The sequence below is a fragment of the Camelus dromedarius genome, chromosome 23, assembly GCF_036321535.1.
Source record: "Camelus dromedarius isolate mCamDro1 chromosome 23, mCamDro1.pat, whole genome shotgun sequence".
In the NCBI taxonomy this organism is placed as follows: Eukaryota; Metazoa; Chordata; class Mammalia; order Artiodactyla; family Camelidae; genus Camelus; species Camelus dromedarius.
Genome location: NC_087458.1, coordinates 21,794,051 through 21,809,596, shown reverse-complemented (window position 1 = coordinate 21,809,596; position 15,546 = coordinate 21,794,051). Strand labels below are relative to the sequence as shown.

General features: G+C 41.9%; 1 pseudogene; it reads right to left on the bottom strand.

The window, feature by feature from the left end:
* Nucleotides 1-1,310: 1,310 nt before the first annotated feature.
* On the bottom strand, nt 1,311-14,269 carry LOC105099993 (ferritin heavy chain-like; annotated as a pseudogene).
* Between the last annotated feature and the right edge of the window lie 1,277 nt (nt 14,270-15,546).

The window sequence follows — 15,546 nt, the reverse complement described above, 5'->3', positions numbered from 1 at the left end:
CAATATATTATAAGTTTAAAATTTTATAGAATATGTTCTCTAAACACAAAATTTAATCAGAAGCCAGTAACAATTTGATATTTAGAAAAGCCTCAAATATTTGGAAATTAAACAAGCTTCTAAATAACCAAAGAAGAAATCATTAAAAATTAATAAATATTTGAAACTAAATAAAAATACATCAAAATTTTTTGGATGGAGCTGAAGTATACTTACCCAAAGTTTATCAGTCTGTCTTCAAGTTTGCTAATTCTTTACATTCTGCCATTCAAATCTACTGTCGAGGCCGCTAGCGAATTTTAAAATTTCAGTTACTGTACTTTTTGTTGATGAAAAATGCCTGCCATGTCAGTAAACAGAGGATGTTGTGGCCACCAAGCCATCAGCCACTGCAGCTGCCCCCAAACTGCATACCGAGTGGATTCAGGATGGAGAAAAACAGGATACCGGCCGTAGATAGTTAAGGTACATATCAAAGGAATGATTTCATTGAGCCCAGACTTCTGCATCTTCCCATACATAGAAAAGCACTAAATTCATTAACTTGAGATACTGATTTTCTTTAATGAACAGTAATCTTTTGATGTTCGGCTACCTGTTTTTTGTTTGTTTGTTTGGTTGGTTGAACTCCCATATGTCCTGGCTCCTCCCTTACCTCTTTGGAGTGGTCCTTCAGGACTGAGAGGTTGCCTCCCAGCCTTCAGCAAGTCTACTAAATAAAACATAATTCTCAACTCTTAGGTTGTGCTTTTTTTTTTTCCAGTCAACATGTTCAACTTCAAATTCAAAGGAATTTGCATTTGGTTTTTCTTTATAATTTCTCTCTCTTTATAGATATTCTATTTGATGCAACATTGTCATCATATCTTCCTTTACTTCTTTAATCATGCTTTCTTTTAATTCCATGAGCATATTTGTAACGGCTATACTGAAGTCTTTTTCTATTCAATCTGTCGTCTGCTTAACTCTCAACAGGCAGTTTCTGTGGTATATACAGGTCACAATTCCTTTTTCTTCGCATGCCCCAAAGTTCTTGCGGAAAAGTGGACATTTTTGATAATATACTGCAGCAACTCTCATACTTGTCCTCCCAGCCCCTTTCTAGGATTGTTTTTGTTATTTGCTTTTTTTGGGGGGGGGGGGCGCGGGTGGGTACCAACTTACTTTATTTGAAGAAATGGTACTACGGAGAGAACTCAGATAGAAGTTCTGGTACAACTTACAGAAAAGGTAAAGGTAACCCAAACATGCACGCACTGCCCTGGGGACCAGGAGGTCAGCCCCGTGGCCCCCGGAAGCCAGCCTAAGGCTTAGCTCTGGTTATCACTGTTTCTCAGGGTGCCCTTGTAAGAGAGACACCCTTCTAGGACAGATTTGGGGGCCCCACCTTGTGCAAGTTGGTTACGTGGTCACTCGGTTCTTTGATGGATGTCACCTTCTCACTGAGGTAATAATGAGTCTCAAAGAAGTCACACAAGTGGGGGGCATTTCTGTCCGTGGCCAGTTTGTGCAGTTCCGGGAGTGACTGAGTCACACTTTTCCCCAAGTGTGGCGCCCATTCCACTGCATTCAGCCCATTCTCCGGTCACCAAGGTCTCGTTCTTAGATATCCTGAAGGCAGACTCGGCCACCTCCTTGGCTCTGCAGCTTCACCGGGTTCCTAGCGTGTTCCCGCTCCTCAGGAGACTGCTCAAAGAAGTCTGTGGCGAAGTTCTTCAAAGCCACATCATCCTAATCAAAACAGTAGGACACGGACAGGCAGACACAGGAAGCGCAGGGCTGCAGGTGGACTTGGCGGTTAATGGCAGCCTCCAGTCCGGGTAGGCCTGGGGGACGGCCGGCGGGAGGGCGGCGGCGCAGGCGCTGGAGCGGCGGCTTGGCGCCTTGAGGGGGTCCTGGGCAGTGTGAGGAGGTGGCGAGCACCGGCTCTGAGCAGCCAGGGCGGGGGAGGAGCGCAGGGTCACACCAAGCTCTGTTAAAATTGGAATCCCCGATGACTCTCCACGAAATCTGTTATTTGCTTTTTATTTATGTAAAGAAAATGCTTGTTTCCTTCACTCACTATTCAGAGAATACTTATTTACTCTCAGAACTATTTCACTTTCAGTCTCCAAATGTGAGGGTTTGCCCCACAGCAAGCAATTCTGCAACACTACAATTCAATTCAGTTCTGACTCCATCTACCTGGAGTTAATATCAGATCCCAGCAGATTAAGTGATTAAGTGCTCAGTCTTGCAAAACTGCTCCCTCCATCCCCACCTCACTTTATTTTTTTTAAAATATTTTTTGGGGGGTGCAGGTAATTAGGTTTACGTAATTGTTTATTTTTTAGAGGAGGTTCTAGGGATTGAACCCAGGGCCTCCTGCATGCTAAGCATGCACTCTATCATCTTTGGTTATATTTGTTTTCTGTCTTTGTTTCCTGCAATATTTTTACAGTGATAAAGGTAAAATGGGTGCGTTTTGTTATTCATAACAAACCCTTTCAATTACACCTGAGTTCATGTTAGTGAGGTGATTTTTGGAAAGCCGCAAGGTAAATTAAGGGTGGGGGCCAGGGGAACAAACTGGGGTGATTAGAGGGTTGGAACTTTCAGCTTCATCCCTCCATCTCCCACCTCCTAGGAAGGCAGAGGGCCTTGAGGTTGGATTCATCACCTACAGCCAATGATTTCATCAATCATGCACCACCCTCCTGTTCACCTACCTGCTTTCCAAACCCCTCACTTTGGGGGTTTTAGGGAGACTTCATTACATGGGCATGATTGATGAAATCATTGGCTGTAGGTGATGAATCCAACCTCAAACAGAACACATCCATTTCACCTTTATCACTCTAAAACTACTGCAGGAAACAAAGACAGGAAACAAATATAACAAAAGATGCCTCTATTGCTCTAATCACTCAGGAAATTACAAGGCTTTTGAGAGCTGAGAGGCAGGAACCACAGACAAGACCAAAATATATATTTCTAGGGGGAAGTTATAGCTCAAGTGGTAGAGACATGCTTAGTATGCCTGAGGTCCTGGGGTCAATCCCCAGCACCTCCTCTAAAAATAAATAAATAAACCTAATCGCCTCTCACTGCCCCTCTCCAAAAAAATCTGTGATATTTCTTATTATATCACAATATCACAGGCCACCCCCTAGCTTTTGAGCACAGATCCCTTGCAGCAGAATGATCATACCTATCAAAACCGTCACACTTGGTGCAGCATTTATAGAACAGATCTAGCAATAGTACTGTTAAACAACAAAAATTCAGATGAGTCAATTTGAAGATCTAATTGGCTTTATTAAGTGATCCAGGACATGGGCACCCTTCAACCTAACAAACAGAAAGGAGCTTCATCCAGCTACAGAAAAGGAAAGGTTATCAGTTTTTTTTTTGTTTTGTTTTGTTTTGTTTTAAGGCAGAAAGGGAGCAGGAAAAAGGAAATTATTAGCAAAGAATGCATTGTTTTAGGTAAGGCCATTCTTCTAAGGGGAACAGAAGGGGTCTGTTGGGCTGAATATCTCAATGCTGATCATATATTTCCAGGTTGACTCATTAAAGGTTACACTCCTGGGGGAGGCTGTAACTGCACTTAGGTTAGGTGTTAAGTCTTGGTTTGCCGACGTGGGGACTTACCACAAATGACTCCATTTTGGACCTGTTGCTTCTTTTTAACAGAACAAACACAAGTATGCCTCCTGCCTAACATTTAAAGAAGACAGTGTGGGGTAGGGATAGATTTAAAGAGAACAACTAATTTGTCCTATAAAGCCATTGCAAAGATTTTCGTATTCTTGTACTAGTTTGATTATTCTTTTTTTCCCCTTTATCTACTGCTATTTATACCTTAGGATAAACTTGTGTAGAACAATTTAGCATGGAAATCAGCTGGTGGTTAGCCAGATCTAGGTCCTCCTCAGGCCACTCATTTTCCATTGGTATTACATCCTGAGGAAGCTTTAAGTCAATCTCCAGATACATTTGACCATCAATATCGGTATTATCACGCCACATCAACATGAGTAATCCTAATAACTACATAGCAGGATATGTTTTATTCCAACTTATTCTGAGGGCGAGAGTAGTCATGACATGTTGGTGTAAATTTCAAGTGCCCTCTGAGAACTTCCGGAAGTTTAGAGAACTTAATTTTCCCATAGGCGTGCTTCCTTGAGGCTCAGGGCCTGGGATAGAGGGCCATTGCTTCCTGGCCACTTTAGCCTTCATCTGTGTTAAAATAGTCAAGAGGACCTGACGTGTCAGGTTGCAGGCCGTTTCCCAGCTCTGGGCTCTGACATGACTGAGCATCGCTGTTGAGTCTGCCTGACCCACTTCACTAGTACTTCTTTCTCTCCCCAGGCTGCCTCCTATCCTCTGCCTTCCTCCTGGAAGAGAACCCTCTCTAATCTGCCTATTCCAGTGTATAAATCTTCTCCCTCTTGTGGGGGGAGGGTAGAGCGCAGTGGTAGAGCTAATGCTTAGCATGGACTAGGTCCTGGGTTCAATCCCCAGTGCCGCCACTTTAAATGAATGAATGAATGAATGAATGAATCTAATTACCTCCCCCCAGGCAACAAAAACCAAAAAAAAAAAAAGGAAAATAAATCTTCCCCTGAACGCTGCTCCTTATTAAAAGCAAACTCCACTTGTCCCAGAATACCTAGACTGGTTATCCCCCTACGGCCCTTTTCTGTCTTGTGGGTCATTGTTTAATCCACCATGCACGTTGCTGCCACTGTGTACTAACAGTTTGGGTGCAGTTAGGACACATATTTTGTACCCAAAAATGTTGGGCACCCCACACTAGGCTTGGTTGGTCAAAGCCAGCTGTAATTTAGTGTGGGTATGTCGTGACACCGCCCACAGCCTTCCTGTCTAAGGGTGGGGCTGTTGCCCAGGGGGTCCCATATCCACCACGTGATGCCCACTGCTTTAATCCCCACAGGAACCCATTGTTTCTCCCCATTCTGCTTATAGTTTTCCATCTGCAAAATCCAGAGTGATTGTGTTTGTGCATAGCACACTGGGGCGTGCTGGGCGTGCTGCCATTGCATTCTGACCATTATAACCAGGGACTTTTCTAAGCGTTTGATCATCAAGGTTTACAGTTACACAGTAATCAGTCTGCTGGGAGCCATCCACCACAGGATCTGAAGTCCCAGGAGGAAACAGTTCTCAGAAATTCCTTCCCAAATGATATCCTTTATAGTAGATGTGGCCTGAGAACAGGCAAAGATACTGGAACATTTCTAGGGGTTGATTTAATCAATAAATGTTGATCCTATTCATCAAACATATCCTATGATTAGAATGTCTCCTTCCAGACTCAGGTTTGCAGACTGCCATCAGACTTTGTCAGGTACCAGAAGTAGGAGTGGTCTCGGCAAACATAACTTTGCCCTTCTGGGCATTTGTATAATTACGTTGAGAGATGATAGTATTCTCTTGCTCTGAGCCTCTCTTGAGGTTGGATTTCCCCCATTGCATAACCCACTTAAACACTCCTTTACACTCAGCTATTATTTCTCCTTCTCTCATCTGCCGTTTATTTTTGCCAAACTTCTCCACATTTGGAAGGGACGTTCAGTTCAGCGACCGTCCTGGTGTAGATTGCTAGCAGCAAAGCTAGTCTAGCAAGTGCCTCCCCTCATTTTGTTTACTGATTGGTTGGATTATTTTAGTGACGTCTAGTCTCCCTGGCAATGTACACACACACACACACACAGTCTTAAACTTCTCAAATTTCTCCTTAAAGACTGATGGTTTTGGATATGCCCGCAGTCACCCTGGGATGACCTTGCTCTCTTCCTCTCTTTCCCTGGCCACACCCAGATGTTCAACTCCACTAATTGCTTGTTAGTTGCTTTATTTTTTTTCATCAATGTCCTGGGGCATAAATTGCTCTATCAACAAATCCAATCAAACTGTACCTTCTTTAAAAAAAAAGTAGTTTCTGAAGTTAGTCTTCTATATATATATTTTTTTGACTTCAAAGGACTCCTCCCAGCCGTCCTGTTCCTCAGTCTTCTCTCACAAACCAGCCAGCCTACAGTCTGGTCTGTATCTTCATTAAATCCATGAATCGAATTCAACTCACAGCTTCTAGAGTTCAGGCCATTAGGTTTGAACTTCTCCAAACTCTGTTACAGGTGAAGTCAGTTCCTTTGGGAAAAGATTAGGAGCTATCTGTTTCATGGCCCACTTCTCTCCCCAGGCAAAATTTCTGAGCCGAAGCTCTGGAGCTGGGACTGGGAACAATGGCAGGTTTCTCTCTGAGTGACACCCCTGCTGCAGGACCTGAGTGCTCAGTGAAGTGCAGGGAGGCAGAAGCCTGAGATCCTCTCAGCTTGCCTCTCTTGGCATGGAACCATTGCTTCCAAGCTGTGGCGAGGACAACTGGACCCTAGTCTTCTCAGCATGCTGTGACCAAGGCCCCGGATTGCTCTTAACTCACAAAATAGCCCCTACTTCCCAAGGGAGCTGTCATTTAAGTCATTAGTGCTGTGGGACACAGGACGGCGGTGGGCTGGTTGGTGAAAGAATTTACCAGAGATAAAGAAGTTTATTGGGGATGTGCTGCCATAGACAACAGTGGGCCACACAGATGGAGGTACCTGTGTGAGCGCTGAGGGTCGGTTGTTGAGGTCTTTTATAAGATAGGATCACAAGATGCCTGATCGGCTTGTGCACAAATCTCTGATTGGTTGTAGGTCAGGTAAGAAGCTTAGGGTCTGTGAAGAGTAGTGGGGTCTATGACTCTAATATGGTGGGTTGAAACAAGCCAGCCTGAGCTATTAGTTTGTTAAGGCAAATATGCCCAGTAAAGAGTGTACTTTATCTGTTGAGGGATCACAGGAAGACATCTGAGAGCCCAGGAATGGGGGTCATTGGACTTTGAAGACGTCCGTTGGCCCCACAATTAATACACCATTGGCACAGCAGTACCATAGACACCCCAACATGTTCCTTTGATATTAATAGAACATCTCAGTTCATCCTCTTTCTATCCACTGCCATCAGGATGTCCACATTTACAAATTATTCCCTCTTAACAACCAGAAATTCTTCAGTTAACTTACTGTAAGTTGTGGGAAGTTGGCTTTCTTCCCTCTTTCCTTTGGAAAGTATGAAATGGTCATATGTTCACTGACATGTGTCGACTGAAATAAATGCACAGCCTAAAAGTTGAGAGTTATGTTTTATTTGGCGGACATTTCTTCGAACCCCGGGATGACAGCCTCTCAGATCACTCTGAGGGACTGCTCCGAAGAGGTAGGGGAGGAGCTAGGATATATAGGAATTTTACAACAAAGACCAGGTAGTTGGAACAATAAAAGATTACTTGTTAACTGAAGAAAACCAGACATCTCAAAGAATTTAGCACTTTTCTTTGTATGGGAGAGAGCAAATGTTTGGGCTCATTGAATTCATTCCTTTGACAAGCACCTAGCTCTCTAGGGCCAGTATCCTGTCCTTTCTTATTCTGAGTCCCCTCAGGGTGCACCATTGTGAGTGGCTGCAGAGGATGGGCTGCAGGCTTGTCTTCGCTGGGGGGTGGCAGCAGCCGCTGATGACTTGATGGTTTCAGCACTCTTTGTTTACTGATATGGTTTGCAGTATTTTTCATTCACACACGCAAGGCTTATTCTTCCCAGAATGAGGGATCACTTTTCTCCCAGGCTTTATTATATTTATCTATTTCTAAAAGATAGTGAATCTGAGCAGGACCCTGTGGAACTCTCCTGGGTACAAAAACCTTTCTGTGTCCCCCATTTCTTGTTTATAGGAAAAAGCCTCAGACCTTCTGTGAGTTCCAAAGGGCAGATTCAGTTACTAATTAGGGAAGGGAGGGAATGCAGAAACAAAGAAAAAGCAGTCAAGAAACAATAGTGCAGCAATAAAGCGGAGTCCTGGTTCCACTTCAAGGGATATACATAACAGTGTATCTTTGAGTTCTTCTGTAGGAACTAAGTCCGCCAACTATGTAGAGGATGGGAACTCTCTGGTTGAGCACAAGATTCCTGGAACACCACCCTGTTACCTCACCACCAACCAATCAGAAGAAAGTCACACACCCTGCAGCCCTCACCCCAAATGCTGCCTTTAAAAACTTCTCTGAAAACCACTGGGGAATTCAGGTCTTTTGAGCGTAACCACCTGTTCTCTTTGCTTGACCCTGCAATAAACCTTTCTCTGCTCCAAATTCTAACATTTCAGTTCGTTTGGCCTCACTGTGTCTCAGGCTCACAAAATTGGGTTCCACAACAATAGGATTTTCTGAGATTTATTATAAAAAATTATTATTTTTAAGAAACTGTAGATACAAGAGAAACCCTGAAAAAAAAATAAACACCCTTTTATAAGAGAAAAGTTCATTTATGGAGGAAATTTACATCAGAAAGGGGGCCTATACCAGGAAGAGACCTACTACTAGAGAAATTTTTTTCACCTAACAGGCTTACCTGCACAGCAGGGCAGTCTTTGTTTACCAAACACATTCTCTTCTCAACTAACCAAGAATTGATTTTTCCTCTTTAAAGCCCCAGATCCTTAAACCTTTCCTTAGTGCTTCATGGTATATAAACCTCAATTTTCTGGCTGCCTTTTGAATCTCCTATCTCTGAGGGGATCCTATAAATTTATAATTAAAATTATTACCCCCTCCCGCTAATCTGTCTTCTTACTCCTAGCCCCCAAACTTTGGCTCATCTCAATCCTCCCCTCCTGAGAATAAACTGGCTTCAGGGTAAAATAAAATATTTCTTTGGTCTACTACCTGAACACGCCACCTATTCAATCCCACCTTCCCCATGCCTAGTTCTTTTTAGCTTTGTTTACTCTTCTTTTTTTTTTTGCCTAACTCTTGAGTTGCTTACAGACCTTGTGGTCAAAGCATTCTCCCTGTGGCAATAACCTCTCCCCCCATTTTGCAATAGTTTGTTTCCCTCTCTCGCAATCGTCCTTTTGAATACAGCCTCTCCTTCACTAAATCCAGATTTGATTTTTATTCCCGTATCATCAGTGATTTCTCTTGGAATCGCCTACCCTTTGACATCCCAAACATAGGGTTTTATGTTCTTTGTTAACCTTGAGTTAATACTCAGGATAAAAGAATGAGACACAGCACAGTGGAGTGCAGCAGGTTGTTCCTGTCCCCGCTGAGGTCATCATAGACCAGCTGGCCTCCAGCAGACACAGGAGAGAGTCCAAGTGAGACTCGAAGAACATTCCAGTGGAGCTTAGTAAAAATTATCAACTTGTAGAGTCATGAACTCAAGTGACTTTTCGTGGTATTGTCTTAAGCCTCTAAGTGTGTGGATATTATGCAGCAGTAGATTAATGCTACATTGACTGAACACATGAATGAAAGAATGAACAAATGAATAATGTCAATCTGAAGACTGTAGTCCTTCCCAAGCAGGAAGAAAGGCAAGCAAGGACTTCCAAAACAGATTGCAACTGGGGCTTCTGATGGGAGATGATACATAGTATATGAAGTGACAAGGATGAAAATATGACTTTCAAGTATATTTTTGAAGCTTCAGTTGCTATGGGGGTGTTTGGAAGTGTATCAAATATATCACCCACTAAAAATATGGAGTCGTGATACTAGGAGGATATTAGTGAGTTCTCTGTGAGTCATACCTCCACCTTAGACTAAGAAATGTCTTTATGATATTGTTAAAACTCAGAATCACATAGGAAGTTGGATTAATCTTTAAGGCATGTTTAAAATATGATAGCATCTTAATTCAATATCCATTTAGTAAAAATATATGAACTTTGCCCTCTGTATACCTGGCATGCTGTCAGACGCTGGGAATAGACCAGAAAAGACATAGTCATTGCAATCAAGAATCTGACAACCTAGGGCATGGGTATAGCTCAATGATAGAGTACATGCTTAGCATGCACGAGGTCCTGGGTTCAATCCCCAGTACCTCCATTAAAAAAAAAAAAAAACTGTTGTAGGACACAGTGGGGGCCTGTCAGTGGCATAGTGATGGGAAACTTGGTAAAAGAATTTACCAGATATAAAGTATAAGAACAGAAAAGAGTCTATTACGGTATACTGTCGTTGACAACAACAGGCCACTCTGACAAGAGGGACCTGTGTGAGCACCAGCGTGAAGAATAAGGGAAAAGTTCAATAGTTACGCTGCTCTAGGCAACAGCAGGTCACACAAGTGAGGGGTGTCTGCGTGAGCGCCGAGGGCAGGTTGTTGGGGTGTTTTATAATGTAGGGTCACAAGGTGCCTGATTGGCTTATACACAAGGCTCTGATTGGTTGTAGGTGAGGTAAGAGGTCTAGGGTCCATTAAGGGCGGTGGGGTCTGAGTCTGATAAAGTGGGCTGAAACAAACCAGCCTGAGCTCTTATGAGCTTAGGCATTACCTAGGATTATTAGTTTGCTAGGGGAAACATGCCCAGTAAAGAATGTCAGACATCTGAGAGCCCAGGAATGGGGGTCGTTGGACTTTGAAGGATGTCAGTTGGCCCCAAAACACCCCCAAACAAAGAAGAATCTGACAATCTAGTTGAAAGATACTGACAATTACAATACTAAGTGCATTGACAGCAGTAAGAAATTTATTGCATGTGCAACTAAATATTTTGGGTTAGTGCTGACATCAGGTATGGCTGGATTCAGGGCTGAAAAGATTTGGTTGGAATTTTATTTCTCTCCATTTATTAAGTCTGCTTTCTTCCATGTTGGTCTCATTTTTGGGTTCCACCTGGTAGCAAGGTGATACCAGCATGGTGGCAGTAGCTATTACTTCTTTGGCTTCAGATTCAAAGGGAAGAAAACATGCTCTCCTTCCTAGATGTCCCAAGAAAAGCTCCTCTTTTATCAGTAATCTGTCCACTCCTAAACCAGTAACTCTGGTGGGAAGAGCAGGGGAGACACTAAGAGTGTGATTCACTGATTTAAGCCTGGATTCTACATTAAACTTGCTGGAGTGTTGAGGTTGGCTCTCTCCCCCCATGGGTTCAGTCTCATGGACTAAAAGGAGAAAGGGCACAGATCCCCACATGTCATCAGATGTAGGACAACTGGATGGTGGTATTCAAAACATAATCCCCATGGATTACAGACGACCTAGGACCTTTAGCCAAATCCCTGGTAATTCTCACCACACCATTGATTAAGCTTTATTTTCTCATGGGAAAAAAAATGGAAGTAAAATGTGAGTCAATACTGTTCTCAAGGAAGTCCCACCAAGCACAGCATTAAAACAAATGACATGTGTAGTTTTGCACAGTTTCTATGAATAATATCTCTATTCAAATTAGAACAGTTTACTATTAAAAATGGCTCCTGCCTACCTGTATTAGTTTTCCAGTCCTGCTATAACAAAATACCACAGACTGGGTGGCTTAATGGACAGAAATTTATTTTCTCACAGTTCTGGTGGCCAGAAGTCAGAGGTCAAGGTAACAACAGGGTTGGTTTCTCCTGAAGCCTCTCTCCCTGGTTTGCAGATGGCCACCTTTTTTGCTGTGTCCTCGCATGGTCCTTCCTCTGTGCATGCCCCTGGTGTCTCTGTGTGTCCAATTTTTTTCTTCTTATAAGGACGTTTGCCAGGTTGGATTAGAGCCCATCCCACAGGCCTCATTTTAACGTAATCACCTCTTTCAAGACCCTATCTCCGAATGTCACGTGCTGAGGAAGCAGGGGTTAGGGCTTCAACGTGTGAATTGGACGGGAGAGGGATACAATTTAGCCTATAAACCGCTTTTTTGACCTCATTTCTTCTCCCCCTCTGTAACATGCTGCTGCACTGGCTCTTGAGATCCAGATGCTAAGCATTTTCCCTGCTTAGGGTCTTTGCACATACTCTGATAATCTCTGCCTCGAATGATGATCCTCCCCTGTTCCCTTGGCCAACTTCCCCTTTTCATTCAGGTCTCTATTCAAACATTGGTCTCACAGGAGTTATTGACCAACTTAAACAAAATAGCATTTCCATCAGCCAACTTTGTTTCATAGAACTTATCTACTGACTTAAATGTTAACTGATTTTAAAATATTATTTATTTGATTATTGTTTTGTTGCGGGGAGGGAGGTAATTAGGTTGGTTTATGTATTTATTTTTAGAGGATTAACTGATTTTTTTATTAGCACATAAAACACATGAGGAAGAAAGCTTGTGTAAATACTGTATCTCCAGAATTCGGTACAGTGGTTGATACAAGGCAAGTGTCTGATAAATGTTTGTTGAATAAATGTATGTAATTCTGAAGAATAGAGAGGGACTGACCCACTACACCTTCTACAAATGAGTAATTAATTTATGTTTTATATTTTACTTATTTATTATTGCATTATTTAATTATTTTATTTTGGAGGATTAGGTTTATTTAGTTTTGGAGGAGGTACTGGGGATTGAACCTGGCACCTCATGCATGCTAAGAATGCTCTCTACCACTTGAGCTATACTTTCCCCCCAGTAATTAATTTATGATTGGATATTATAAGCTAATCATATCTGTCTCAGGAACCAAAAGTTATATAAAAAGAACCAAGTGAAAATATTTGGTAGGGAAAGTATAATCATTGATAGGATAATAGCAGATGGACGCAGCCATAAAACATGTTGGTGAGATAAGGTAGAGAAACTCCACTAGAAGGTAAAAAAGTGAAGAAAGAAAATAAAAGTATAAAAATAATATATACATGTAGCTAAGAGGTAGAGAGGATAGAAATGAAAGTACCTAATTGAAATTTCAACTAATTGAATTCTCAGAAGGAAGGAAAAAGGAGAAAGTATGTGATGAAATAATGTGATGAAATACGCAATGATTAATTTCCCAGAATTAAGGAGAAATAAAATACCTCAGATTGAAAAGTTCCATAGAGTGGCAAACAAAAGAGGTAAGAAAAAGGATGTGATCTCAGGTTTAAATGGTAAAGGCGGGAGAGATGGAGTTGGGAATAATGCAAATACAGGCCTCCTTACTCTAAAGCCTGAACCCCCTTCACTATGACCTAAATGTTTTAGCATATTTGTATCATAAGGTTATAGAAAATTATATTAGGCTCAATACAGTATATCAAAGCTAGTAGCTATTATTTGATAATTATTTTATGCTTAAACTTCAATTTACGTGGAATATATTTTTTGCCTAGTGTGAAGTGACGACTTCATTTACAGTATTACTAAATGGACAATTTTCCCAGCAGGATTTATTGAATCATGACAATACTATCTCTTTGTCTCATATTTATGTCTTGTTATTTTCATTTTGTCAATGCTTGCTAAGAATTTGAAGAGTGTGTTGAAATTCTTGTGAATTACGGGCTAGAGTAATTTGCGCTAGTTGCTGTGACAATTTTTCACGTTTCAGTGACTTTCCCTAGCTCTGTGTGGGCTTTGGGAGGGGTCCCCCTGCTCTTTTGGGTGGCTCTTTCCCAGACTCTTCTCAGGCAGTTTCCTCACACGTGCCCTGATCAGAATTGAGCTGAGGACTTGAGGAAGCAGCACATCAGACCTTTGGCGCTCTCTCTTTGTACAGCTCTTTCCTGTCCGTGACTCTGCCCTGAAAACTCTAGCTGCTGGATTCTCAGCCACTTCTCAGACTCCCACTTCTGTTTCCTTAACCGAGAGAGACCTCGGTCCCCTCTCCCTGAAGTACGGCCTGCGAGTGTTCTTCAGACAGTAAGCTGGGGCAATTCAGGGCTCACCTCATTTCTTTCTCCTTTCTCAGGGATCACCGTTCTGTGCTACCTCACATCCAATATCTAAAAGCATTGTTTCATTTAGCCATTTTTTAACTTGTTTCACATGGGAGGGCCAATTTGTTCTACTTCTGGATTCATTTAGAAGGAATAAATGGCATGCTGGCTCAACAAATCAGTTTCAAAATTTTCCAGATTTTTTTTGTCTCATTCAGGCAAAGGAATTTCTTGAAATATAAAAATACATGAAGTCCTACAAAAAAATGGGAAGATAATTTCCACCAAGAAAGCAAGACTATTGTTTTCCCATGATATACAAAGGAATGCTCAGTAATGATGTCCAGGATTAAGTATCTAAACTTAGTTGTCAACATAAATCTATTCTATAGGTTATTATATTGCTCAATATTTAATAAGTACACTGAATGAAGAGCAACCTTAATGTCAGAGAGCGAGACGATTCATACTAGAACACATTTTCTCAGTATTTTTTCTCGAAAAAGACCATCCAAAATGATCATTATCTTATTAAGTGGGTCTTTGGAAAAAGCAAATTCTTACCTGTGTGAATAGGCCGGGAAACACTTCATGTCACCTGATTAACCAGCCAGCTTTCCTTGAGCAATATGTACTTTAGATGCACTGGTAAACAGATTTGGCCCCACCAAAGATGTCCCTGCCCTAGTCCCTGGAACCTGTCAATATGTTAATCATAGTATGATTTGCCAACAATTATATAAGTACAAAGCAAAAGATATTTTGCAGCCTGAATTTATCTGACTTTAAGATAAGGAGATTATCCTGGATTATTTGGCTTGGTCCAGTGTAGTCACATAGGCCCTTTAAAAGTAGAGGAGGAAGGCAGACAATTCAGTCAGAGAGATGTGGTATAAGAAGGTCTTGACCCACTGGGGCAGGCGATGGAGAGCGGAGGCCATGAGCCAAGGGATGCAGGTGGCCTCTGGAAGCTGAGAATAGCCCTGAGCTGACAGCCAGTAAAGAAACAGGAACATTAGTCCTAAGACCACATGGAATTCAATTCTGTCAGCAACCTGAGTGAACCTGGGGTCAGAATGGATATCTTCATATCTTCAGAGCGTCCAGAGAGTAAAGCAGCCCTGCTCATCTTGATTTCAGTCTTCGGAGATTCAGGCAGGGAAACTAGTGAGCCTAATTCTGTTGTTATAAACTGCTACATTTGCGGTAATTTGTTACGGCAGCAACAGAAGAGTCAAATACTTCTACTGGCACTGCGGTGGATACCGATGCTCAATTAGATGTTCAGCATGGACTTCAGCTTGTAATTTCTTCAGAGGTGTCATCAACATTGGTTACATCTTGGTACCGACCAAGCTTCTGTATGTTATGTAACACCATACAGCAATGGAAGAATGAAGAATGGCATATATGATATTCAATTTTAACTTGTGACTTTGCTTAACCGACTCAAAACCAATGAATGATCTTATATCAGTTGAACTATCGTCAAACAGAGATGACTCAGATTCAGCAAACCTCAGCTATTGAACACAGGGTGGAGTGCTGGGGTTTTGGCCAGTAGCTTTACTGCTTTGACCTAATTTTTTCAAACTGAAAATGAGACAATACCAGTTTCTATGATTTCACAATAAGTTGATAAGTGCAAATGCAGTTGATGAACTGGTTTAGTAGTGGATGCCCAGGGTTCTGTGTGGGAGGAGTCAGTGGGGAGTAAGAAAAGAAATACCTGCTGTAGCTGAGTAAAGTATTCACATTTGGAGTATAAGAATTACCATAAAAACTCAGGATAAAGGAGAAACGTATTGTCAGACAGAATTCTTGTTTTGCTTGACACCACCTTCAAAGGTTAAGAATAGGCTCCCAAACT